Raw genomic sequence first — 27,360 nt, forward strand, 5'->3', positions numbered from 1 at the left:
TTCTTCCAGAGCTCAGGTAGGAGTCCCGACCTGCAGCTCTGCTCATCTGTAGAACCAACTCAATGGCCCAGTCCAACGAGGGAGTCCAGTGGGAGACAGGGCTTCCTAAGTCAGGTCACCAGATAGGGGATTTTGTCCAGCCTGGAGCCTGGTCTTTGCATACTTCAGGCAGAGGGTCTGAGTCCCAACCCTGCCTGCTATGGAGTGTGGCCCCCAGTACCTCCAGACAGGAAATTTTACTCAGGAAGATTGAGGAACTCCCCAAAGTGGGCCTTCCCAGTTCTCCCAGGCGGGAACCCGAGTTGCAGCCCTGTTGCTGTGAAGCCTGGCCCCCAACCCCATCAGGCAGGAAGTGCTGGCAAGAACACTTGGAAGCGGCACAACCCAGCAACCCTAGACCCAAGAGGTGGGCAGGCAGAGCTGGTCACATCCGAGCAGAGCCAGTGGCCTTCTCCAGCCAGGGAATGGGGTCATAGGTGGACTTGAGTCAAAATCACAAAGAGCATTTCTGGTTTTGGAGCCCTTCTTCTTCTGCACCTGGGTGGGAAACTAATTTGTAACCCACTTGTTGCTGACTACAGCCTCCAGGCTGCCCAGGCAGTGACCCTTAACTCGGGAAGCCGCGTAGCCCATGGAACAGCCCAGCTTGCATGGTGCTTAAACAGAGAGCACAGCCTGTGACTTTCTCCCATCTGGAAGCTGAGCAGAATCCTGGGGGCGTCCTAGGGACAGAAACCTTCACACAAGATTGTTGATCAGGGCAGGGAGGGGTGCAGAGACGAGAGAGAAGCAGACAAGGAACACTAGTGCAACCTTGGGGCAGCTCCTTGTTCTACCTACGGGATGTACACACCAATATCCTCGAGTTCTTCTGCAGAACTGAAACCCACAACAATGGAAGATGCCAGCATTCTTCATTCCAGAGGAGATCACAGCTGGATAACCAGAGAAGACCATCAAGAGACCACCTGAGGCAGCTTAAAGAAACCATATCAGCTCATCAGGAGACCATCTCAGGCCAGGTTAAAGGAGGGCAGGCCCTGCACTCACCCTGATCCTTATCAGCAGCCCTGCTGTTGAGCCACTGCTATAAAAAGTGCTAGTCCCTAAGTTGTGTCTGACTCTTTGTGACCCCATGGACTGCAGCCCACCAAGCTCCTCTGTCCATGGGATTCTCTGGGCAAGAATACTGGAACAAGTAGTCATGCCATTCTCCAGGGGATCTTCCCAACACGGGGCCTGAACCTGGATCTTCTGCACTGCACCATAAAACGCTTCACCAATTCCTTCCTGGTTGGGACACATTGTTCTGAGGGGCATTAGCCCACTGTGTCCCCCTTTGTCTGGCAAAACAATTAAGCCATTTTTTTCTACTCCACCCAAAAATCTGTCTCTAAGATTTAATTCGGCACTGGTGCGTGCAGGCCAAGTTTCGGCATCCATTTGCAGAGCAGAACTGGTGACCTCACATAACTGGCATGTTCGGTGCACACTCTTGCCAATTTCAGTCCCCAGACACTGAGTTCTGCAGGCCCTGGGTCCTGTCCTCTGCCCAGCCGGGGCAGGGAAGCCAACTCACAGCCCCATCTACTCTTCGGTATGTACCCAGTAGATACTTGCTTCATGCCAATGACAACACTCAGTACATACCAGGTGCTGTGCTAAGTCCTGTGCAGGCACTGCCTCTTGATTATGTATCCGTTTAGGAGTTTCTTCTTTGCCTGTTGTTTAGATGAGTAAAGTGAAGCTTGGGGAGAAGGGCCTGGCCCAAGTCCTCCCAGGGGGAGTTAGGGTTCCAATTCAGACCCACTCGACACTGAAGCCCAAATGTGTAACTGAGACTCATCATCAGGTCCAACGCCTGTATTAACACGGGGTGGGCGGTCGCTCCTTGATTATTCTTATCTCCAGGCTTTCTTTATTTTTAAATCTTTATGTAACTATATTAGTAAAATATGCTTCACACACACACACACACACACACACACACACACACTAACTGAAATATGAAGGAAGTAGACCCAGGACAAGGCAAGCCTGCTGCTCCTTCCTGTGTCCCTCCTGCACCTGATTTCCATCCCCTCCCTGGAGGCGACTGATAACAGCAGACTCAAGTGTGGCTTTCCGTATCTTTTTCAGCACTGACAGCAATCTTTGCTCCCTGAAGAATTCGCCCTGCTTTGAATCTGTCTTGATATGTAAGTCAGATCCTGTCTTCCCATCGTCTCATTCCCTTTGGTATGGTTAGAGGAGTGGCTGGAGGGAACAGGACACTCAAAACACGATGGCCTATGGGGCAGCTTAAATCTTTTGATAAAGTTTTCTTTTTTTCTTCTCACCCAATTTGATAAATATAAACAAACAAATTCACACTGTACATGGACTTAAATTCAACAAATACCTATTGAAAGTCTATAATTCAAGCAAACACCTATAAAACAGGACCCCAGACTTCAAGATGCTCATAGTCTAGCAAAGGATACAATCATAGAAAGAGATAAATGCAGTGAATGGAGCTTAGCATGCAAAAATAGAGAGCCTTTGAAATCAGATAAACTGTATTCAGTTTCTTATTGCAACATAACAGACCACCTCAAAACTGAGTGGCTTTAAATAGTTTGTGGATTGACTGGGCTCAGTGGGTAGTTCTTGCTTGGAGTCTAAAATTTGATTACAGTCAGATAATGGGTGCAGTTGGAGTTGTCTGATGACTCAACGAGGCTATATGTCAAAGCAGTGCCTGGAGTTTTCACTCAATACCTGGCACCTAGTGCCCCTCTTGGCTATACTTCTGTCCATTAGCATAGCCTGGAGTTTGCCTGGGGGTTTGATCCTGCCAGAAGAAGAGGGAGGAAGTTGAATTTCCAGGCCACTTAGGGTTGTGTCCATAGGAATTATGCATCACTTCTGTCTGGGGCTAGTGGTCAGAGCTGTCACGGGGCCTGTCCAGGTTCAAGGACACGGAGAATTAGATCCTGCCCCTTGTGGGGGACTACCAACGCCAATGTCCGAACATAAAACTACATATGGTGTTGGATACTGTTACAGTCATCTTTGGAAAATGCAATCTGCCACAAAGAGTACAAGGAATGTGATAATTAATATTTTGAGAAGACAAAGTTTCCTGAAAAAGGCAAAAATTGACCTAAGTTTTGAATACTAAATCAAATTTCAGTGGTAAGATGAGAAGCAGGGCAGGTGAAGCATATTCCAGACAGAGTATAGATGTTGTACAAATACATTTCATGCTGAATGTTGGGGAAAGCATCGAGGCCTATGTTTGCACAGGATTATAAAATACAAGGCCAGAGCTTTGGCAAATGGGAGAGGATAGTTAGACATGGGAGAAATAGTGAGGAATCTTGTCAACTATATTCAAGCAATGGAGAGTGTCTGAAGGATTTAAAACATATGACCAGTGAGGTTATGTTACTTTTAAGAAAGCTCAGGCTAGTAGTAATGTAAATTAAAAAAAAAAAAAAAATGAGGGCAAGAGAAGAGACAAGTAAAGTAGCAGAGCGCTTCCTGACCAAGAGACAGGATGCCTTCAGTGCACATGGGATCAGTCTACCTAGGTGTGAACCCTGGCACTGACATTTGCTAAGTGAGTGAGCTTATGCAGTTGACCTGGCCTCTGTGTTTGTCTCTTTTTCTTCACCTGAAAAATAGATGATACTTTTGAACTGTGGTGTTGGAAAAGACACTTGAGAGTCCCTGGACTGCAAGGAGATCCAACCAGTCCATCCTAAAGGAGATCAGTCCTGAATATTCATTGGAAGGACTAGTGCTGAAGCTGAAACTCCAGTACTTTGGCCACCTGATGCAAAGAACTGACTCATTGGAAAAGACCCTGATGCTGGGAAAGATTGAAGGCAGGAGGAGAAGGGGACAACAGAGGATGAGATGGTGGGATGGCATTACCGACTCGATGGATATGAGTTTGGGTGGACACCGGGAGTTGGTGACGGACAGGGAGGCCTGGTGTGCTGCAGTCCATGGGGTTGCAGAGAGCTGGACACAACTGAGTGACTGGACCAAACATACACAGGGCTGTCAGAATGATCACATGAGCTGATCTCTATGAGGCATGCGGAATAGTGTCTGTCATATGGAAAGGTAATATTTTCTGGATTTATTTAAACCCGTAAATCACCAGGCTGGTGCAACAAGAGCTTACCACACATCTGCCTCACTTAATACCTTTAACAACCAGGTACATTATCAGCTCCTTTGACAAATAAGGACAGTGAGACATCAAGACTCATGTAAATTTCCCAAAGTCAGCCATTTACAATAGAGACCAAATTCAGCAAAGAGAGAATGACAGCAGAAACAAGTAGAACCAGAATCAGTTTTCCATTCTAAACCCTATATTTTCCAAACAGAGAATCTATGTATTTCCATTTAAACAACCAAACCATTTCTTTGCAGCAATGATGATTTTTCTTAAACATTATCTCTCAACCAAATTATTAAATTTTCTGAGTATATGAGTATAAAGCTTACCAGTTGCTAAAAGTCAAATGTATTCAGAACCACAGATCACCATTTGCTTCGATAGAAAGACAAATTAGACTTCTTATCTGTCCAAGGAAAATAGCTGACGGATCTATTTTGCATGAAGATTTGGAGCTTGCGTTTGGCCTTTCTTCATTAGCAGCACCACAGAAAACTTCCGAGATCTGGCCCCGTGGTTTCTCCTGTCCACTAACATGCCCCTCTCAGAAGGCTCAGCCTGGAATAAATGCGTCAGGATTTGCAGGCCTGAGTATGGAAGCAACGGGCGGCAGGGGAGTGTGACTTCCTTCAAGGCAATGTGCTAGTAGGTTTCATCCGCTCTTTCTTCAGCTATTGTTTTGTGTCCTGTCGTGATGCAGAAGATGCTTTCGTCGGATCAGGAATAAAACTTTAGGAGACATCTCTACTGAAAAGAAGGAAGGAAGACAAAGAAAGGAAGGAAAGAAAGAAGGAAGAAAAAGAACGAGAATGGGAAAGAGAAAGACATTAAAAAGTAAAAATAAAAACAGCATGCTGACAACAAGCCTTTGCGAAGTAGATACTTCTATTTCTTTCTCTGAGACAAGTTTTGCGGGGTTTTGCAATGACCTGATCAGAAACCCTCTACGCGCACACCCTGGCATGCTGGTGGGCGGCTGTGAAGTCCACACCCCGCAGGCGCCAAGTCCTCCTACCGCCCCGCCCTGCTGCTGCTCCGGCTCTCACACCCCCTATCCTCTGGAGAAGGAATCTGTGGGAAATGCGTCATCTTCCTTTCACTCAGCCTCCAACCAACTCTTTCACAACCTCTTTTATTTGATCGATATTGCACCCATAAGACTTAGCTGGAAGGTTGGTTTTCATTCAAGACAGTTTAGAAACCACGGGAATCAAATGGGCTAAAAATTCTTCACTTGACTGAAAGGAAATAAAACAAACAACACACACACACACACACTTCTTTTCTCATTCTTTCTCTGTTTCTCTGATTTTATTCCAACCAGATGGACTCAGTGACCAGAACCCCACAAACAAAACAAAACAAAACAAAAAAACACAAACCAACTCTAACATGAAATTCTACCTTTTCCACGATGGGAACCTGTCACAGAGCTGGGAGGAGAGGTGTTTCTCTGCTCTAATGTGGGGTTCCACCGAGCCCCAAGGAGACAGCAGCCTGTCCTCATTGACACTCCCTCCTGAACCAAGCAGAGGCCAAGACACAGGATGAAATGCCGGGGGCTTTCTTTGACCGCATTCCCTTTGTTTAAAGAGCTTGGTTTTGTGTATATGACTCACATTGGCCAAACAAAGGAAACAAAATCTTCCTCCTTCCCTGAAGTCAGGAAAATTCAATTACTTTAGGATTACTCAGAACTATTATCATCACTTCTGGGGCCACTCATGCCAGGAACCTGGGTTCTTAGCAATGGAACCGAATTCCCAGCTTTACTCTTTTTGATACTGGGTCCAGAGGCTTCCCAAATTGTGCTAGAGGTAAAGCATCTGCCTGCCAGTGCAGGAGAGCCCAGAGGAGTTCCACCCTTGGGCCGGGAAGAAGCCTTGGAGTAGGAAATGGCACCCCCGTCCAGTGGCACCCCACTCCAGTATTTTTGCCCGGGAAATCCCATGGGCAGAGGAAGCTGGCAGCTCTAATCCATGGGGCTGCAAAAAGTTGGAGGCAACTGAGCACACACACTGTGTCCTAAGCCATGCAGACTATTGGGAACTGTTTCTCAGAGCTTGGGGCAGAGCAGACAGAGGGGCCAGGAACCAAAAAAGCCACAGAAAAGATGACATAACGAACTTGAATGCACTTCAAGGGCATGGTTTTAGCAGTGCTGAATGTACTGGTTGTGTTTCTTAAGGTTGGGAGTCAAGGTTTAATAAGAGAAAGATATCTGTATTGGGCTTACCAGGTGGTGCTAAAGGTAGAGAACCTGCCTGCCAATGCAAGAGATGCAAGAGCTTCCAGTTCAGTCCCTGGGCTTGGAAGATCCCTTGGAGGAGGGCATGGCAACCCACTCCAGTGTTCTTGTCTGGAGAATCCCATGGACAGAGCAGCCTGGCAGGCTACCGTCCTTAGGGTCACAAAGAGTCAGACACAACTGAATGGCATGCATGCAGTTATCTGTGTTGATGCAGGAGACACCAAAGCAGGCTCTAGGCCTGAGGCCAGAGGGAGGAGCTGGTAGGGGGGAAAAAAGAGAGAGAGACAGAAACGGGGAGAGATCTTGTGAGACTGTGCTTGAGCTCAGATGTGGTAACTTGCAGAGAGCACTGGAAACAGAGCAGGGACTGGTTCACCCACACCAGGAGGTGTTTACACAAGGAGACTGCACCCCTGCTGTTCACCTTCCACTCAGGAATGTGTCTCCTCACTTAACACACACTATGTGGAGACTACAGACTTCCAGAGCCCTAGACCCAGGTAGGAAAGTTCCACCAGATATCTTATCACCCTTATCACAGTTTAGTGGCTAAAAGTGTCACTCGGTAACCCAAACAAGCAAGAAGAGGCAAACACAGACATTTAGATTCATTTCCCCATAAATGTTTAATGAAAGCTCTGGCAGAGTACTGGGCTGGTCAAAAATTTCGTTTGGACTTTTCCATGCCATCTTATAGAAAAACCCAAACAAACACCCATTAGAAGGCAGAGTTCCAAAGAATAGCAAGGAGAGATAAGAAAGCCTTCCTCAGTGATCAGTGCAAAGAAATAGAGGAAAACAATAGAATGTTAAAGCCTAGAGATCTCTTCAAGAAAATTGGTTGGTTTTTGCCAACCCAATGGTAGACTGCTATCAATCCCCAGTTTGAATGTTGGTACATGCATTTGGAGTGTGAGACCTGTTTCAGAGTCAAAAGCATGTCTGCTTTCGCTCTTCTGACAAGTCCCAGTTTTACATTACGTTGAGCAGAAACCAAAGGAGAAGCTGTTAATCCTTCTGCCTAAGGTTCCTGGTCAGGCAGTCAGTTTTTATTGCTGGCTTTAAGAGGCCAAATAGGAAAAGGAGTGCGTCAAGGCTGTCTATTGTCACCCTGCTTATTTAACTTCTATGCAGAGTACATCATGAGAAACGCTGGACTGGAAGAAGCACAAGCTGGAATCAAGATTGCCGGGAGAAATATCAATAACCTCAGATATGCAGATGACACCACCCTTATGGCAGAAAGTGAAGAGGAACTAAAAAAAGCCTCTTGATGAAAGTGAAAGAAGAGAGTGAAAAAGTTGGCTTAAAGCTCAACATTCAGAAAACGAAGATCATGGCATCTGGTCCCATCACTTCACGGGAAATAGATGGGGAAACAGTGGAAAGAGTGTCAGACTTTTTTGGGGTGGAGGGCTCCAAAATCACTGCAGATGGTGACTGCAGCCATGAAATTAAAAGACGCTTACTCCTTGGAAGAAAAGTTATGACCAACCTAGATAGCATATTCAAAAGCAGAGACATTACTTTGCTGACTAAGGTCCATCTAGTCAAGGCTATGGTTTTTCCTGTGGTCATGTATGGATGTGAGAGTTGGACTGTGAAGAAGGCTGAGCGCCGAAGAATTGATGCTTTTGAACTGTGGTGTCGGAGAAGACTCTTTGAGAGTCCCTTGGACTGCAAGGGGATCCAACCAGTCCACCCTAAAGGAGATCAGTCCTGGGATTTCTTTGGAAGGAATGATGCTAAAGCTGAAACTCCAGTACTTTGGCCACCTCATGCAAAGAGCTGACTCATTGCAGAAGACCCTGATGCTGGGAGGAATTGGGGGCAGGAGGAGAAGAGGACGACCGAGGATGAGATGGCTGGATGGCATCACAGACTCGATGGACGTGAGTCTGAGTGAACTCCGGGTGCTGGTGATGGACAGGGAGGCCTGGCGTGCTGCGATTCATGGAGTCGTGAAGAGTCGGACACGACTGAGTGACTGAACTGAACTGAACTGAACTGAAGAGGCCCCCCCTCAAAACATACTTCGAGAACTGAGTCGGAGGTCGTCTACGGAATTCCAGGAAGTCAAGAGGAAGAAGTGGAAACGTCACTTCCGCTGGACAGTGTGGCGCGCTTCCTGCTAATGGCGCTGTCGGCTCAGGTCGAGGCGCTGGAGCGCCGCGCGGCCGGCAGAGGTCCTGCCCCGGGCCCGGGGTCACTGCGGGGCGCTCGGACCCGCGCCAGCTGCTCTCGCAGCCGCTCTCGTGGCAGCTGAGCTCTGTGTGTGGCTGGCGGCGGCCGCGGCGGACGGAAGGCAGAGCCGCCTCAGAGAGAGCGCGGGGAGGACGTCGCCATGGGCTCAGGGAGCAGATGAAACGCGTCTTTCTTCGGTGAGAAGCCTGCGATGGAGGCTTGAAAACAGCAGCTTCAAGCTGAGCAGCCTGAGGTCCAGCTCTTGGAAACGGGCAGGTTGTTTGGAAGCCGGGGCTTCAGAAAGAAGGTGAAGAAGACCACCGATGTGATCAGGGAAGGCACCATGGTCTTCATCACAGGGGACTAAGGTCTTGCCCACTGTCCACACATGTCTCTGAGGGAACATGGAGCTGACATAGATCTTTCCTGAACACATTTATTCAAACAATATTTATTGGGTGCTTATCATGAGCCTGGTTACTGGTTGCTGGTGCTTATCATGGGCCTGGAAAACTGAACGACATGGCGCAGTCAGGATCAAAACCAGACACAAAAATCCTTTTCCTAATGTTTGATGGAGACACCCCAGCATGTGCCTTGAATTTACTCTTTAAAGTGGATTATAAATAAAATTTAAACTTAGCTAGAATGAATTTTAGGTTTTGAATTATGTCTTTTTGCACAAAAAGTTCTTACTTCAGTTACTCCAAGAAATGTTCAGATACCCTTCCCAAAGTTAGCTACAATCTGGACAATTTAAATATGTGAATTATTTTTTCAATAAAAAAATTTCTGATTTTTTCCTGACCCTGAACATAGTGTTTCACAAAAATTTTCAAGTACTTTGTATATGCCTGATTAAAATGGTAAAAACTTCGTAACAGAGTCATCTACACTCTATGCCAACGAAAAGACGTTGGATTTTCAAGGACTTGATTCCTTCTCCTTTTATATTCATAAAGCATTCCACAGCTAAAGTGAGGACTTAGTATATATCAGACCAGGTCTTAATTCATTTGTGTACATTACTTCTTTAAACCCACACAACCACTCCTTCAGTAGTTACTACTATATCCCCAATTTTCAGATGAAAATAAAAGTCTTGGATCCAGGAAAGGCTTAAATGAGAATGAGATATGCAGTCAGAGGAGTACATCCAGTCCTCTTTTCAACCTGATACAAGTTCCAGAAAATTACTGATGGGTTTAGTCAGTAAAGATAAATCATGAAATTGATAGTTGCTCACTTGGGAATTTTTCCAGCCCTAAAGGGCTAAAGGAAATCCCATCTGGCTAAGAGTAAGCTTCTATCCATATAAAAGCAGTATTGAAGAAGAAAACCATTGCTTAACTATCCTTGTTTCCTGCCATTGGTTTCCAGAGCTTACCGAGGACGTATTATTTCAATCACCCATCTAATGCTGGATTACTCATTTCTTTATACAGATAGCTCATATAATCACATGTATTAAAGCCATAATCTTTGTGAGGTCAGAGAGTATGTCAGCTTTCAGCTAGACAAACATCAGGGGCTTGAGTCATCCATTCATGTCTGTATATGGTTCACAACAACCGCCAAAATCTGCCCACTCCTTTAATAAATATTGATTTTTTTGTTTTGCACCAGCAAATCTATATGTTAGGGATTTAGTGGTTTGGAACAAACAAACAAAAAAAGACAAAATTCTTATTCAAGAAGAGAAATCCAGGCAAGGAAAATAGCAAAGTCAAAACCCCTGAGGTTAGAAATAAGCTTTGTGTGAAACAAAACAGAACAAAAATGGAGTGACTGTGGAAGCAGGAAATAGCCCAGAAGTCGTTGCAAGTGTTACAGAGAGACAGTTGCTGTCTCCCACTGTGGCAAGAGAGATGGTGAGATGTGGGCACAGGTTTCAGGCCTAATATCAAGGTGTCTGTCTGATAATGTGAGAGCAAAAGTGGCTTCTAAGATTTATTTGCCAACAGGAGGAGCAGGGTTCCTGTGAAGGAGACCAGCTGTTCTCTGTGGACTCTGGTAAGCAGGAGATGACCATTTCCTTAGAAACGTCATTCAGGCCACTGGAGGTGTATGTCTGGTACCCAACACTGAAGTCACAAACATGGGTAAGCACAGTCTCTGAGCCCAGTGGCCTCACAATCAAGTGTGCTTTGTTGGTAGTGATTTTGGTTGCTGGAAATATAGCTCTTGTTTCTTTCTGGACTAGTAAGTTATATTTATCAGGGCAGGAATATTCTTTTGTCCATCTCTGAAGTTCCATTCTTTAACTGGATGCATACCATACCTTTGTAAAGTTGGATTGAATGTAATCAGTCCAAGCAGAGACATACTGGACCAGCGCATCAATAAATACATGGTCAGAACAAAGTTCATATAAGGTGTATCTTCTGTTTTCCAGGGGCACAAACCTTAGATGAGGCATATAATACATTTGCACTCATCGCACAATTGCACTCATCTCACACGCTAGTAAAGTAATGCTCAAAATTCTCCAAGCCAGGCTTCAGCAATACGTGAACTGTGAACTTCCTGATGTTCAAGCTGGTTCTAGAAAAGGCAGAGGAACCAGAGATCAAATTGCCAACATCTGCTGGATCATGGAAAAAGCAAGAGAGTTCCAGAAAAACATCTATTTCTGCTTCATTGACTATGCCAAAGCCTTTGACTGTGTGGATCACAATAAACTGTGGAAAACTCTGAAAGAGATGGGAATACCAGACCACTTGACCTGCCTCTTGAGAAATCTGTATGCAGGTCAGGAAGCAACAGTTAGAACTGGACATGGAACAATAGACTGGTTCCAAATAGGAAAACGAGTGTGTCAAGGCTGTATATTGTCACCCTGCTTATTTAACTTATATGCAGAGTACATTATGAGAAACACTGGGCTGGAAGAAGCACAAGCTGGAAATCAAGATTGCAAGGAGAAATATCAATAACCTCAGATATGCAGATGACACCGCCCTTATGGCAGAGAATGAAGAGGAGCTAAAAAGTCTCTTGATGAAAGTGAAAGAGGAGAGCGAAAAAGTTGGCTTAAAGTTCAACATTCAGAAAATGAAGATCATGGCATCCAGTCCCATCACTTCATGGGAAATAGATGGGGAAACAGTGGAAACAGTGTCAGACTTTATTTTCTGGGGCTCCAAAATCACTGCAGATGGTGACTGCAGCCATGAAATTAAAAGATGCTTATTCCTTGGAAGAAAAGTTATGACCGACCTAGATAGTATATTCAAAAGCAGAGACATTACTTTGCTGACTAAGGTCCGTCTAGTCAAGGCTATGGTTTTTCCTGTGGTCATGTATGGATGTGAGAGTTGGACTGTAAAGAAGGCTGAGGGCCGAAGAATTGATGTTTTTGAACTGTGGTGTTGGAGAACACTCTTGAGAGTCCTTTGGACTGCAAGGAGATCCAACCAGCCCAGTATGAAGGAGATCAGTCCTGGGATTTCTTTGGAAGGAATGATGCTGAAGCTGAAACCCCAGTACTTTGGCCACCTCATGCGAAGGGTTGACTCATTGGAAAAGACTCTGATGCTGGGAGGAATTGGGGGCAGGAGGAGAAGGGGACGACCCAGGATGAGATGGCTGGATGGCATCATGGACTCGATGGATGTGAGTCTGAGTGAACTCCGGGAGATGGTGATGGACAGGAAGGCCTGGCGTGCTGTGATTCATGGGGTCACAAAGAGTCAGACACGACTGAGCGACTGAACTGATAGTACATTCTTAAAAACTAAAATTTGAGAAAGCATATGCTTGCATGCTAAGTCTCTTCAGTTATGTGCAACTCCTTGCAGCCCCATGGACTATAGCCTATCAGGCTCCTCTGTCCACAGGATTCTCCAGGCAAGAATGTTGGAGTGGGTTGCCATGCCCTCATCCAGGAAATCTTCCTGACCCAGGGATCGAATCTGAGTGTCTTAATTGCCTGTATTGGCTGGTGAGTTCTTTACCAGTACTGCCACCTGGGAAGCCTGGGAAAGTATATACTATGTGCCAAAGCATGCATAGATGAGAGACTTGTAGGGAATGAGGTACTTGTCAGGTACCTGAAGGTTGAAGTGGCCAGGGAGAATGTCAAGAAGGCATATATCCAGGTCTGAGCCTTGCAAGGTAGGTAGGATTCAGAGTCCTGATGATAAGCTGCATGATCACATGTACTATATCATATTTTTATAAACTAAGCCAGTATAGGATATCAATTTGAACAAAAAGATCGAACTTATTTGGGCACGTCTTTAAATACTGGATAAATGCCTGGAATTTATCATGTATACAGATCACCGAAGAGGACACTCTCTCCAGGGTTTATGCAACTAGAGCTTAAGAGTCTCTCAACTCTTTTTTAGGAAAAAAATTCGAATGATGCACCAGTGGAGTGGATATCATGCTAACATGTGAGGACTTAAGAGGCCATGGGAAAATCCCCCACACACTCAAATAACTCCTCTTTCACTTCTCTCACCTACCTCAACAAGAAATGCCCTCATTAAAGGACCACTTCTTTAACTCCAGACAGCTCACTGGTTTTCTGGTTGGAGTCTAGAGGCTTATGCATTTGGTTTTAACGCTTTAAGGGACATAAGTGGATGGTAAAAATCATCCGACCTTAGATGAGTAAGTGGGGCCCCTGAAGTGGAAAGAGGCAGGAAGAGAGCTTAGGAGCTCCAGTTTATCCTGGGATGGATATCTTCTTCTTTCCCTCTCTCTCGGTTCATTATTTGCTTATTTATTTATTTGGCTGTGGCGAGTCTTAGTAGCAGCGCGTTAGGGCTTCCCCAGAATGTTGGGGCACAGTGGTAAAGAACGCACCTGCCAATGCAGGGGACACAGGTTTGACCTCTGAGTTGGCAAGATCCCCTGGAGGAGGGTATGGCAACCCATTCTAGTATTCTCGCCTGCAGAATCCCATGGACAGAAGCCTGGAAGAGTCCATAGCTTCACAAAGAGTGAAGTGACTTTGCATGCACACACGTGGGATCCAGTTCCCTGACCAAGGACCCAAGCTGCGCCTCCTGCATTGGCAGTGTGGAGTCTTGGCCACTGGACTACCAGGGAAATCCTTCTTGTTCTTTCTTGAGTTTTGTAAACACAGTCTCTCACAGTCAGAGAAGAAATCCCTCTTTAGAAAGAAAAGACAACCACCATATCATTTTGTTTGTTTTTACAGCATCTGGGAAAAGACGGAGAAACAAAGAATAGCTTCCTTCCGCTGCTAGACAGACGCCCGAGTGTCACAGGCAGGGGCTCCTCGCTCACAACCTGGACTCTCCTCCCCTGGCAGGTCTACCTCTTCTTGTCATTGCCTGCCTTTTGCTGCGTGTCTCCCTGCTCGAGTGCGCCTGCACAGCCTTTTAATGCTCACTAAGGGAGCTCGCCGACTCCGCTCTCACAAGAAACGCCAGAAGGAAAGCGGGAGAGCTTCTGAAAATGAAAGCAGACACGCGTGACAAATGAAGCGCGAGCCACCTCTTGACCCCTACAGCCGTCCACTGTGAGTGCCCCACAGTCGCCACACTATGGATCAAGCTCTCCTGGTTCTGTCCTGATGTCAAAGCACCTAGCTAGATAAAGGAGAGCTCCGCTTGAAAAGGATGGAAATTTGGGGAACTGGGCAGCTAAATAGAGAACTCCCTCTAATGAAGATATTGGAAGAAGTATCAATTTCTGCTGGTTACCCTTCTTGAGACTTGGCACATTGGTGCAATCTTTCAGCTACACTAGGTTACTTTGAGCTACTCTAGGTTCTAACAGAAGCAGAAGATATCAAGAAGAGGTGGCAAGAATACACAGAAGAACTGTACAAAAAAGATTTTCATGAACAAGATAATCACGATGGTGTGATCACTCACCTAGAGCCAGATCCTGGAATGTGAAGTCAAGTGGGCCTTAGAAAGCACACTACAAACAAAGTTAGTGGAGGTGATGGAATCCCAGTTGAGCTATTTCAAATCCTGAAACATGATGCTGTGAAAGTGCTGCACTCAATATGCCAGCAAATTTGGAAAACTCAGCAGTGGCCACAGGACTGGAAAAGGTCCGTTTTCATTCCAATCCCAAAGAAAGGCAATGCCAAAGAATGCTCAAATTACTGCACAATTGCACTCATCTCACACACTTGTAAAGTAATGCTCAAAATTCTCCAAGCCAGGCTTCAGCAATACGTGAACCGTGAAATTCTTAATGTTCAAGCTGGTTTTAGGAAAGACAGAGGAACCAGAGATCAAATTGCCAACATCCGCTGGATCATGGAAAAAGCAAGAGAGTTCCAGAAAAATATCTATTTCTGCTTTATTGACTATGCCAAAGCCCTTGACTGTGTGGATCACAATAAAATGCGGAAAATTCTGAAAGAGATGGGAATACAGACCACCTGACCTGCCTCTTGAGAAACCTATATGCAGGTCAGGAAGCAACATTTAGAACTGGACATGGAGAAACAGACTGGTTCCAAATAGGAAAAGGAGTGCGTCAAGGCTGTATATTGTCACCCTGCTTATTTAACTTCTATGCAGAATACATCATGAGAAACGCTGGGATGGAAGAAGCACAAGCTGGAAATCAAGATTGCTGGGAGAAATATCAATAACCTCAGATATGCAGATGACACCACTCTTATGGCAGAAAGTGAAGAGGAACTAAAAAGCCTCTTGATGAAAAAGAGGAGGGCAAAAAAGTTGGCTTAAAGCTCAACATTCAGAAAATGAAGATCATGGCATCTGGTCCCATCACTTCGTGGGAAATAGATGGGGAAACAGTGGAAACAGTGTCAGACTTTATTTGTTTGGGCTCCAAAATCACTGCAGATGGTGATTGCAGCCATGAAATTAAAAGAGGCTTAGTCCTTGGAAGAAAAGTTATGACCAACCTAGATAGCATAAGGAAAAGCAGAGACATTACTTTGCCGACTAAGGTCCGTCCAGTCAAGGCTATGGTTTTTCCTGTGGTCATGTATGGATGTGAGAGTTGGACTGTGAAGAAGGCTGAGCACTGAAGAATTGATTCTTTTGAACTGTGGTGTTGGAGAAGACTCTTGAGAGTCCGTTGGACTGCAAGGAGATCCAACCAGTCCATTCTGAAGGAGATCAGCCCTGGGATTTCTTTTGGAAGGAATGATGCTGTAGCTGAAACTCCAGTACTTTGGCCACCTCATGCGAAGAGTTAACTCATTGGAAAAGACTCTGATGCTGGGAGGGATTGGGGGCAGGAGAAGAAGGGGATGGCAGAGGATGAGATGGCTGGATGGCATCACGGACTGGATGGATGTGAATCTGAGTGAACTCCGGGAGTTGGTGATGGACAGGGAGGCCTGGCGTGCTGCAATTCATGGGGTCACATAGAGTCGGACATGACTGAGCGACTGAACTGAACTGAACTGAGGTTACTTTGTATGAAAGCTGACCAACTTTGCAAAAGAATATGAGTACCATCTCTAGCAGAGGAATTAAGATCCCACAAGCTGCGTGGTACAACCAAGTAAATAAAAATAATAAGAGGAACAAACAGACATTGCCTGCTCTAAAGTCCTGTTAAAATGGACTAGCCTTATTTTTCTAAGGTCATCCTTCTTATATCTAAAATTAGGGGGCATAATTCAGCAAGCAAGCCTAAGAAGACTCTGAAAGTTGGAAAGAAGTCAGTAGATGGACTAGGGGTGGTGGGACCTGAAGACCAACATGATGTTGAGGTCTGAGGTTTCCCTTCCTCACAAACATTTTGAGCAACGTTCTGCAGAAGCCTTTATCTCAAAAGTGGTACAGATGAAAAAATCTCCATGGAAAGTCTGTTCTTTATTTTTAAAACCAATGTCTCACCCTACTCTATCCAAAATATGAATTGAAAAAAACTCACCACCACTATGGCCCCTGAAGTCTCAGCAGACCCAGCTGAGATTTGGCTTTCACTCCCCAACCTCTGCATGGAAGTGTGGAAGCCGGTGGCAGGCTCTGGTTCCCCCCTGCCCACCCTGCAGGACTGGGGGGTAGAGACATCCAGTTCCTGTCGGACAGAACCAGGAGGTGCTGACTGGTTCCCCACCCGGGCACCGCTGACAATGCTCAGACCTTTCACTTCCTGTCTGGCTGAAAAAGGCTGTGTTCTGGTTCTCGCATCAGGACAGTATCAGTAGAGTCACATAGCTGACTGAGCCTTCACCCTGAGTCAGCAGACCTAACCAGGTGGGATAAGGCAGGGCTAGTCACCAGCAGGTTTCACCAGTCACCAGCATCCATTCCCATCTGGCACCAAAACATGGTGAGGAAATTCAGGACTAGTCCTCACTCCACCATCTCTGCTTCCCAGGCGGTGCTAATGGTAGAGAACCTGGCTTCCAATGCAGGAGACATAAGAGACAGCATTTCTATCCCTGGGTTGGGGAGACCCTCCGGAGCAGGGCACGGCAACCCAGTGTTCTCACCTGGAGAATCCCATGGACAGAGGAGAATCCCATGGACCTGCCATGGGATTGCATAGGGTTATAGTCCATAAGGCTGCACAGAGTCAGACACCACTGAAGTGAGTTAGCATGCATGCTGTGTCAGCAAGGTCCAGTGGGTGGCTGAATCCCCACACTCACTCAGGAGCAAGGATTCTTAAGGAAGCAGTATTAACAAGGCCTAGCCAGCCCTTCTGCTCCCTTCTTCTGGTGTCTCTGGGGCCGGATGGGGAGTTGAGACATAACACTATCCAACATCAATAAGGCATCAGTGAGGCAGAGTGAGGTAATCTGAGGTGCCCTGCTTTCACTAGGAAGCTGTCCGGGGGCTGATCAGAGAGGTGAAGTCGCACACCACCATTCTTCAGAGAGACTGTGAGAGCAACTGCTCCACTTTTGCTGGAGTGATGCTGGCGGGACCCAGTAGAGAGATAGACATTCTCATTCCTCTGGCACCTGCACTACACATCAGTAAGATGGCCACCTACTAAAAAAGAAGACTAAATAGGTGCCGAAGTCTCGTGATGCAATATCCAAAAATGACCAGGATACATTCAAAACTCACATATCCAGAACCAGGAAAATCACTATATGAACAAGAAAAATGCAATCAACAGATGCTAACATTAATGTGAATTTGGGTTAGAGTTGGAGAAGGAAATGGCAACCCACTCCAGGGTTCTTGTCTGGGAAATCCCATGGAGAAAAGAGGCTGGCGGGCTATAGTCCATGGAGTCACAGAGTCTGACCCAACTGAGCGACTAAGTGCCTAAGCACACCAGGGTTAGAATTATCTGACAAGGATTTTAAGGACATTATAAATTGCTTCAACAATAAATTACTGATTCTTTCAAAATGAATGAAAAACAGAAAAAATCTCATAAAATAAATAGAAGTTATAAAAAAAGAACCAAATAGAAATTATAGGACTGACATAGGTAATCAATAACCATAATAAAAATATGTTAGATAAAGGTGATAGAAGATAGAATCAGTGAACTTGAGGACAGGTGATAGAATTTATCCAATCTGAACAACAGAGCAACTGGAAATATAAATGAGTAGGACCTCGAGGATCTTGAAGCAACAAAAGCATTCATTTTTCTCATGTTTGGATATCTCAGAAGGAGAGAGGGTGTATCATAGTGTTTCCCAAGAAATAATGGCAGTAAGTCTAAATTTGGCATAAGGTATGTAAACTGACAGATTTAGGAAAATGAGTGAACCTCAAACATGATAATCCAAAGAAATACAAGCCAACTTGCACTGTAATTAAGGTTATTAAAATTTATAATAAAAGTTTTGAAAGCAGCTAGAGAAAAATAACAACCCGTCACTTGTAGAGGAATATCAATTCTTATCTGAAGCCATGGAGGCCGCAAAGAAGTAGGCTAACATATTTCTAAAGTACTGAAAGAAAAGCACCGTCACCTGTGAGTTCTGCATTTGGTGAAAATATATCTCAGGAATGAAGGAAAATAAGGATATCCTCAGATAATGTAAAACTAAGAAGACACATTGTTAGCAATCTCACCCCTAATGAATAACGAAAGGGAATTCTTAAACAGAAAGGAAATGATACAGAAAAAAGCTTGGACTATATTATTTATTTATTCATTTGGCTGCATTGCACGTGAGATCTTAGTTCCTTGACCAGGGATTGAACAGCACACTGCTCTTCCAAATAATCTGTGAGGCAAGAATGAAGTCTTGAACCCTTATATTAAGATCGAACTATATCTAGCCCTTAACATGTAGATGTAAACACAGGCAAGTGGCTTGACAGAAGGCCCTCACTTCTGTGGACTGGGAGAGGGAACCACCCTGGAGATGTGCCAGGTGAATTACAGGCTGCCAAAGGGGGAGGGTCAACGGGGAGCCACCGTTTATCCGAAGGTCTGCTGTCGCGGGCACAGTGCTTGACTGCTTCCAGGAAGCAGCTCATTCCCTCCTCGCTATAGGCTGAGTCCTGACTTGCCTTATGCCATGATTCCGTAAGACTTTATACATCCTTTGACTAGTGACAAAGGTTTTACTGTCCTAATTTGCAGTGTAGAGTTATTGAGGCCAACAAATAGTACATTCCAGGTCACTCCAAATGAGATCGGGGGCAGATAAATTAGGAGTTTGGGACTGACATGTGCACAGCTGTTGTTGTTGCCGTTGTTCAGTTACTAAGTAGTGTCTAGCTCTTTGCGATCTCATGGACTGCAGCACACCAGGCTCCACTGTCCTCCACTGTCTCCCAGAGTTTGCTCAGATTCATGTCCACTGAGTCAGTGATGCTCTCTAACTATCGTATCCTCTGACATCCCTTTCTCCACATTACTATATATAAAATAGATAACCAACAAGGACCTACTGTACAGCACAGGGAACTATTCAAAATCTTGCAATAACTTATATGGGAAAAGAATCGGAAAAAAGAATGTGTGTGTATATAGATAAATATATAGATATAGCAATCACTCTGCTGTACACGGGAAACTAACACGACATTGTAAATCAACTAGACTCTAATATAAAATAAAGGTTAAATTAATTTTCTTTCAGAAAATAGACTTTATATCAGAACACATCTTAATGAATTCCCAGCTAAGCAAATTTTCTCAGACCTAAGTACAGAAGAAACCTTTTTAAAGACAGAAATTCTTAAGAATCTTTAAATGTATGTCCTAAAGGATCCTCCCAACACAACTTGAGAAACACTTAACTTGAACAGAGAAAATCTAATTCTTTGAAAGCATCCCTCAACTGGAATTCCCAGGTGGCTCAGGGGTAAAGAATCCTCCTGCCCATGCAGATTGCTCAAATTCAACCCCTGGGTCAGGAGCTCCCCTGGAGAAGGAAATGGCAACCCATTCCAGTATTCTTGCCTGGAAAATCCCATGGACAGAGGAGCCTGGTGGGCTACAGTCCATGGGGTTGCAAGGAGTCGGATGTGATTTAGCGACTAAATCACCACCACCATCTTTCAACTGCAAATCAGTTCTGCAAAGAAAGTGTATCTTTATAACTGGTAAGATATTTCTAAAGAGAAAGGTACTCCTAAAAATATATACAATAAGTTTATATTTTAATTAAAGTTTAAAATATAAAACTTTTCATAAATTTCACAAGCATCCAAGTACTTTTAGACCCTGGTTGTAAAAAATAGCTTACTAGAAAACATCAGACCCCCAAATTACACTTACATTGTTTTTTGAGGGAGTCAGCTCCTAAGAAGGCAATTGACTATACTTTCCCTTTTGTCAGAACTGATGTTGGTACCACACCAGCCGTTCTTTACAAAGGAGACTCTGAAGTGTCTTGCCCACTTTCAGGTTATGAGGGATAGCTGCCAAACTCTAGATCCACTATTTATTTTTCTAATTAGTTCCTAATTGGGGATGCTATTGTGTTTCTCCTTAAAATGCAGAGAAGTGTGCTGCAGCTGTAAAGGTCTATGTTCGCCATTCAAAACCTACCTGGCCTGAAAGGATGATAGACTCTTTAGCGCTTTCCCAGAAGAGGGCAATTGGTTTTCTGTTTGTAGTCTATTGTGCTGTTGGTAAATCCTAGGTTTTTCTCTTATGCACATAAGTCAAAGGAGGAGGAATTTGCTTCTGGTTCAATCAGTATTTCTCCTGGAAGGTAGGAGAGCCCAAGAGAGCTGTTAATCCAGTCTGCTGGGGTAGTATACGACGCGAGTGCAGAGGCAGGCTACTAAAGCAGTGACGTGAGTGGTGGGGCTTGATGATATATAGACTTCACCTGCTCTGCAACCAGAGCCTATAATAAAGTTTACAGTTTATAAAACACCATCCTAAAATATTTATGTGGCTCTGTAGGTGAATTGGATCTGTTTTTCAACTCTGTATGCAATCATGCTGTACAAAAGCCACTGACCTTTATAAAGGAAAATATGGCGCTTCTCCTAAGCTGTTCGGTGAATTTAATGTTCTAAATTTAATGCTTTACTTGAATGGAGGTTTTGTGTTCTGGGGATAGTTGAGGGAGAGTAGGGGAATGGTGGAAAAAAAAAAAAGGTTGGCTCCCTTAATATGTAGAGAGTAATTCTCCTTTTGCAATTCTTTAAAATGTTGACTATCCTCTGAAGTAGCACTGTCTAGTGGAAAATATTTTCATCATCACAGGAAGTTTTATCTGTACTGTCCAATATGGTAGCCACATGTGTTTACTGATTACCTGAAATGCGATCAGTGCAATTAAGAAACTGAATTTTAAATCTTTAATTTAAACTTAATTTAGATTTAAACAGTTACACATGGCCAGTAGATTTTCAAGCATTAACTTTAATGCTTGTGGTTACAGGATTCTTTATAAACATTTTGAAAACAGCCTGTTTTTACCTAGAAAGCTGTTTGATGCAAATACACTTTCCAAGTGTTCACAGATCATCTGATTCACAACTGTGGGTCCGTAGATGTCTGTGCACCCTGAGGACTCACATTCTGCAGTGAGATACATGAGATTTGAATTATGATCACAACAAGCTGTGTGAATTGAGTTAGATAATATTCTTAAAATGTGTTCTTTCATCTGCAAAGTGAGCCTATTAATAATACCTACTTCATAGACTTGTTGAGAGGGTTAAATGAAAACTTTAATCATCACTCTTAGGTTAATGGTTGAATCTATGAAAGAAATTATAGAACCATTTCATGTCTTAATTAAAAGGGATTTTATGAAGTTCGGTCTATACCACCCAGTTTCTGTCAGAAGAATGGAGCCACTTATAAGTACTATGGGAACATGGTACACATAACAGGAATCAGATCTTACACAAATACGGGAGCGGATGAAGAAAGGAAGGTCTACAAGGAGGAAGTGGAAATTCAGAAAAGAGTGAACATTTCAGTCTTAATGCCAAGGATGTGACCTTTGTGCACCAGTGCCAAACTGAATCTCAGACAGAGTTTCGGGTGGAGTAGCAAAGAACAGCTTTATTGCTTTTCAAGGCAAAGAGGGACACAGCAGTTCATGCCCTCAGACACTGGGTGTCCCAGCTTGGGAGGATTTGGTGAGGCGTTTTATAGCAATGTGCAAGAGCAGGCTTCCTGCTAAGGATCAGGGTGTGTGCTGTAATCTGGCCTCATATGATCCTGGGGAGCTCCTCTGATTCTTGAGGTCATCAAACCATGACTTAAACTCTGGGATGAGGAATGGTTCCTCAAGTACTAACCGCCCCCCCCCATTTGTTGTGGGTTTGATGTCTGTTAAGATCCCCTCCATGGATCACAGCCTTGCCTTGATGAAAGGAACTGCATAACTCAATGAAGTTATGAGCCATTCTGTGCAGGGCCACGCAAAATGGGCAGGTCATAGTGGACAGTTCTGACGAAACATGGTCCACTGAAGGAGGAAATGGCAAACCACTCCAATATTCTTACCTCGAGAATCCCATGAACAGTATAGAAAGACAGAAAGATATGGTACTGGAAGAAGAGCCTCCCAGGTCAGAAGGCCCAATATGCTACTGGGGAAGAGCAGAAGGCAGCTGCAAATAGCTCCAGTAAGCCAGCTGGCAGGTTAGCTCAGTTGGTTAGAGCATGGTGCGAATAACAGATAGCTCCAGAAAGAATGAAGTGTCTGGGCCAAAGCAGAAATGATGCTCAGTTGTGGATATGTCTGGTGGCGAAATTAAGTCCAATTCTGTAAAGAACATTACTTCATAGGAACCTTGAATGTTAGGTCCACGAATCAAGGTAACATGCACATGATCAAGCAGGAGATGGCAAGACTGAACGTCAGCATCTTAGAAATCAGTGAACTAAAATGGATCGGAATAGGTGAATTTAATTCAGATAGCCATTGTATCTACTACTGTGAACGAGATAAGAAACGGACCAGCCTTTATAAGAGACGGACCTGCCTGTATAAGAGACGGACCCGCCTTCACAGTTAGCAAGAGTCCTAACTGCAGTACTTGGGTGGGGCCTCACAAATGGCAGAATGATCGCAATCTGTCTGTTCCATCCAGTCAGCAGAAACAAGACCTGGAGCTGACTGTGGCTCAGATCATGAGCTCCTTATTGCAGAATTCAGCCTTAAATTGAAGAAAGTAGGGAAAACCACTAGGTCATTCAGGTATGACCTAAATCAAATCCCTTATGATTATACAGTGGAGCTGACAAATAGATTCAAGGGATTAGACCGGATAGATAGAGTGCCTGAAGAACTACGGACCCCTGTTTGTAACATTGTACGGGAATCAGTGACCAAAACCATCTCAAAGAGAAAGAAATTCAATAAAGCAAATGGTTGTCTCAGGAGGTTTTACAAATAGCCAAGGAGAGAATATACATGCAAGTCAAGGGAGAAATAGAAAAATATACCCCAATGAATGCAGGGCTCCAGAGAATAGCAAGGAGAAGCAAGGAGGCCTTTTTAAAATGAACAATGCAAGGAGGTAGAGGAAAAGGATAGAATGGGAAAGACAAGAGGTATCTTCAAGAGAACTGGAGACATGAAGGGAACATTTCATGCAAGAATAGGCAGGATAAAGGACAGAAATGGTAAGGATCTAACAGAGGCAGGAGAAATTAAGAAGAGGTGGCAAGTACATACAGAAGAACTATACAAAAACTTTTTAACGGTGTGGTCACACACCTAGAGCCAGAAATCCTGGAATGTGAAATCAAGTGGGCATTAGGAAGTATTACTACAAATAAAGCTAGTGGATGTGATGGTATTCCAGCTGAGCTATTTCAAATCATAAAAGATGATGCTGTGAAAGTGCTACACTCAATATACCAGCAAATTTGGAAAACTCAGCAATGGCCACAGGACTGGAAAAGGTCAGTTTTCATTCCTATCTCAAAGAAAATCAATGCCAAAGATTGTTCAAACTAAAGTACAATTGTGCTCATTTCTTATGCTAGCAAGGTAATGCTCAACATCCTTCAAGTTAGCTTCAGTACTTGAACTAACAACTCCCAGATGTACAAGCTAGGTTTCAAAGAGGCAAAGGAAACAGAGATCAAATTGCCAACGTTCTTTGGATCATGGACAAAGCAAGGAAGTTCCAAAAAAATCTGTTTCTGTTTCATAGACTATGGTAAAGCCTTTGACTGTGTAGATCACAACAAACTGTGGAAAATTCTTAAAGTGATGAGTATCAGACCACCTTACCTGCCTCCTGAGAAACCTGCGTGCAGGTCAGGAAGAAACAGAACCAGAGAATTGACTGGTTCAAAATTGGGAAAGGCATATGACAAGGCTGCATATTGTTCCCCTGCTTATTTAACTTATATACAGAGTAGATCATTTGAAATGCAGGAATGGGTGAATCACAAGCTGAAATCAAGATTGTCAGGAGAAATTTCAACAACCTTACATATGCAGATCCTACCCCCTAATACAGAAGGCAAAGAGGAACTAAAGAGCTTCTTAATGAGAGTGAAAGAGGAGCGTGAAAAAGCTAGTTTGAAACTCAACATTCAAAAATCTAAGATCATGGCATTGGGTCCCATCACTTCATGGCAAATAGAAGGGAAAAAATTGGAAGCAAGGACAGATTTTATTTTGTTGGGGTCCAAAATCAGTGTGGACAGTGCCTGCACAATAAATAAAAAAAAATGCTTGCTCCTTGGAAGGAAGGTTATGCCAAGCCTAGATAGTATATTAAAAAGCAGAAACATCATTCTGCTGAAAAAGGCCCATATAGTCAAAGCTGGGATTTTTCCAGCAGTAGTGTACAGACCAGAGATTTGGACCATAAAGAAAGCTGAGTGGTGAAGAATTGATGCTGATGTACTGTGGTGCTGGAAAATATGTTGAGAGTCCCATGGACTGCAAGGTTGTCAAGCCAGTCAATCCTAAAGGAATCCAACCCTGCCTTCATTGAAAGGACTGATGCTAAAGTTGAAGCTCCAATACTTTGGTCGCCTGATGTGAAGAGCCAACTCACTGGAAAAGACCTTGATGCTGGGGAAGATTGAAGGGCAGGAGGAGAAATGGTGACAGAGGATGAGATGGTCAGGTGGCATCAGCAACTCAACTGACATGAATTTGAACAGACTCTGGGAGATACAAGAGGACAGAGAAACCTGGAGTTCTGCAGTTCATGGGGTCACAAAATATTGTACAGGTCTTAGCAGTTGAATAACAACAACAATACAGCCCGGAGGTCTTGCCGTCTGCATCCCTTAGGGAGAACGGGGAGCCTGCCTCAAGGCTGCACTATTGTTTTTTGGATGCTCTTCCTTTGTCTTTGCACCGTCTTCCTTCCTTGATCAGCAACGGTTCGAACTTGCCCTTTGTAACTCAGGGAAGGTCATGAAGGCTGCAGCCTGTTTCCTCAGAAACAAGAAATGTAGGACAGAGAGTGAATTCCATATCTAGGAGCCCCACAATGTCTTGCTTGATTTCAGTCTGAAATGCTGGAACACATGGACAAGTCAGAGTTTGCAGGAAAATTCAAGAAGGAAAGTATCTGGACATCCCACTGGGCCGTGAAGGAAGAAGTAGTTGGAGGACTGTGGTAACTGCCTCTTCTGAGGACGCTGGGGTCTCTCTGGGCTTGTGCCTGGTGGGCAATGGGTCAGTGCTGGCTGACAGGACCAGCAATTACGGTGACAAGACTTACTCAGATTGTGAGGAGAAGAAAGACAACTGTTGTTCATGGGACACTTCTGGTCTGTGGTCCCAGGATCTGATTGCCAAGTTCCTTCAGAGAGTAATGGCCTATCTTCATTTCTACCTTCCAATCTTAAATGAGTTGCTTTCTTGGCCAACTCGATTCTGAAACCACACAGGAAAGGTATTCTGATGTGGACCAAAAAAAAAACAAACTTTGCCTGCCATTTTAGCAAATAAAAATGTTGCCTGCCATCAAGACATGAGCCACTGTAACTGCCACCTGCCCCTGACACTGTGCCCTGAGGGGGATTCAGGATGGAGAAAAATAGGATACTGGTTCTAGATAATTAAGATGCTTATCAAAGGAATCATTTCAATGTCTCAGACTCTTGCATTTTCCCATACATAGAAAATATTAAGATCTTTAACTTGAGATGTCTGGTTTTTGGGATTAGCTTTAGTTTTTTGGTGTTTGACTCGTTCTTTTTTTCAGCTGCTGCTGCTAAGTCGCTTCAGTCGTGTCTGACTCTGTGCGACCCCATAGATGGCAGCCCACTAGGCTCCTCTGTCCCTGGGATTCTCCAGGCAAGAACACTGGAGTGGGTTGCCATTTCCTTCTCCAATGCATGAAAGTGAAAAGTGAAAGTGAAGTCGCTCAGTCGTGCCCGACTCTTAGCAACCCCATGGACTGCAGCCTACCAGGCTCCTCCGTCCATGGGATTTTCCAGGCGGGAGTACTGGAGTGGGTTGCCATTTTTTTTCAGCAAAAACTCCTATAATGTTAGCCATGTTGATAAAACACATTCAAGCACATAGCTCATCACCTTATTTTAGAAATGATTTTGATTTTATTATTTGCAAGTTATAATGATTTTAGAATCATTTATACATGATTTTATAATAGACACCACCACCAGCACCAAAAGTCACTCAGCTGTGTCCGACTCTTTGCGACCCATGGACTGTAGCCCACCAGGCCCCATTCTCCAGGCAAGAATACTGGAGTGGGTTGCCATTTCCTTCTCCAGGGAATCTTCCGGACCCAGGGATCGAACCCAGGTCTCCCGCATTGCAGGCAGATGCTTTAACCTCTGAGCCACCAGGGAAGCCCCTTATAATAGACATAGGCTCCTTAACTTGCAAATGAGTTTCAGAATATTCTGTCAGTGACTGGCACAAGAATGTCTAGTGGGGACTGTGATTAGAACACGGGTTTCTTGACCCTCAGTACCTGGAGGACTCTGTCTGTACACAGCTGGAAAGCATGCCCTGGAGCCATTCAACTGCTCTTTCTCTTATGCTGATGAGAGAGGATAAAGGCCTGAATAACATCCAAAGACAGTTCATATTTCCATTCAAAGACAGTGACTCCAGTGGAACCAGCCAATTGATCACTGGCAAACACAGAAACAGCTCAAGGCTAAATTACTCCTAGAGTTTTCTATCTCCCTGTGGATTATTAGCCTTTGGCTGAATTCAGGTATATCTTTATAAAATAAAAGACTAGTATCACCTTCTCAGCAAAAAAGACTGAGGCAAATTATTACGCTCACATTTACCCATTGTGCCCGCCCCCCAAGAAGACAAATCAATCCGCATTTTCTTTGTGACAAACTTGTAGAAATAATGGTGTATAAGCAAAAGAAATGCGAGGGAATTATTTATGTAATGGAGATTTTTTTCTCATAAATTGTCAAATTATAAATAGCTGCCGACCTGTTGGATTTT

The 27,360-nt window shown here is 44.2% G+C and overlaps 1 long non-coding RNA gene across 1 annotated transcript in view; it reads right to left on the bottom strand.

Annotated features, from left to right (window-relative positions):
* Positions 1–27,360, bottom strand: part of LOC105605292 (uncharacterized) — a 95,634-nt gene that overhangs the window by 57,471 nt on the left and 10,803 nt on the right. The window contains exon 4 of the long non-coding RNA XR_003587113.3: positions 4,507–4,924. This is a non-coding gene — a long non-coding RNA (uncharacterized LOC105605292). The remainder of the gene's footprint in view (positions 1–4,506; positions 4,925–27,360) is intronic.

The sequence above is a fragment of the Ovis aries genome, chromosome 26 (assembly GCF_016772045.2).
Source record: "Ovis aries strain OAR_USU_Benz2616 breed Rambouillet chromosome 26, ARS-UI_Ramb_v3.0, whole genome shotgun sequence".
NCBI lineage: Eukaryota > Metazoa > Chordata > Mammalia > Artiodactyla > Bovidae > Ovis > Ovis aries.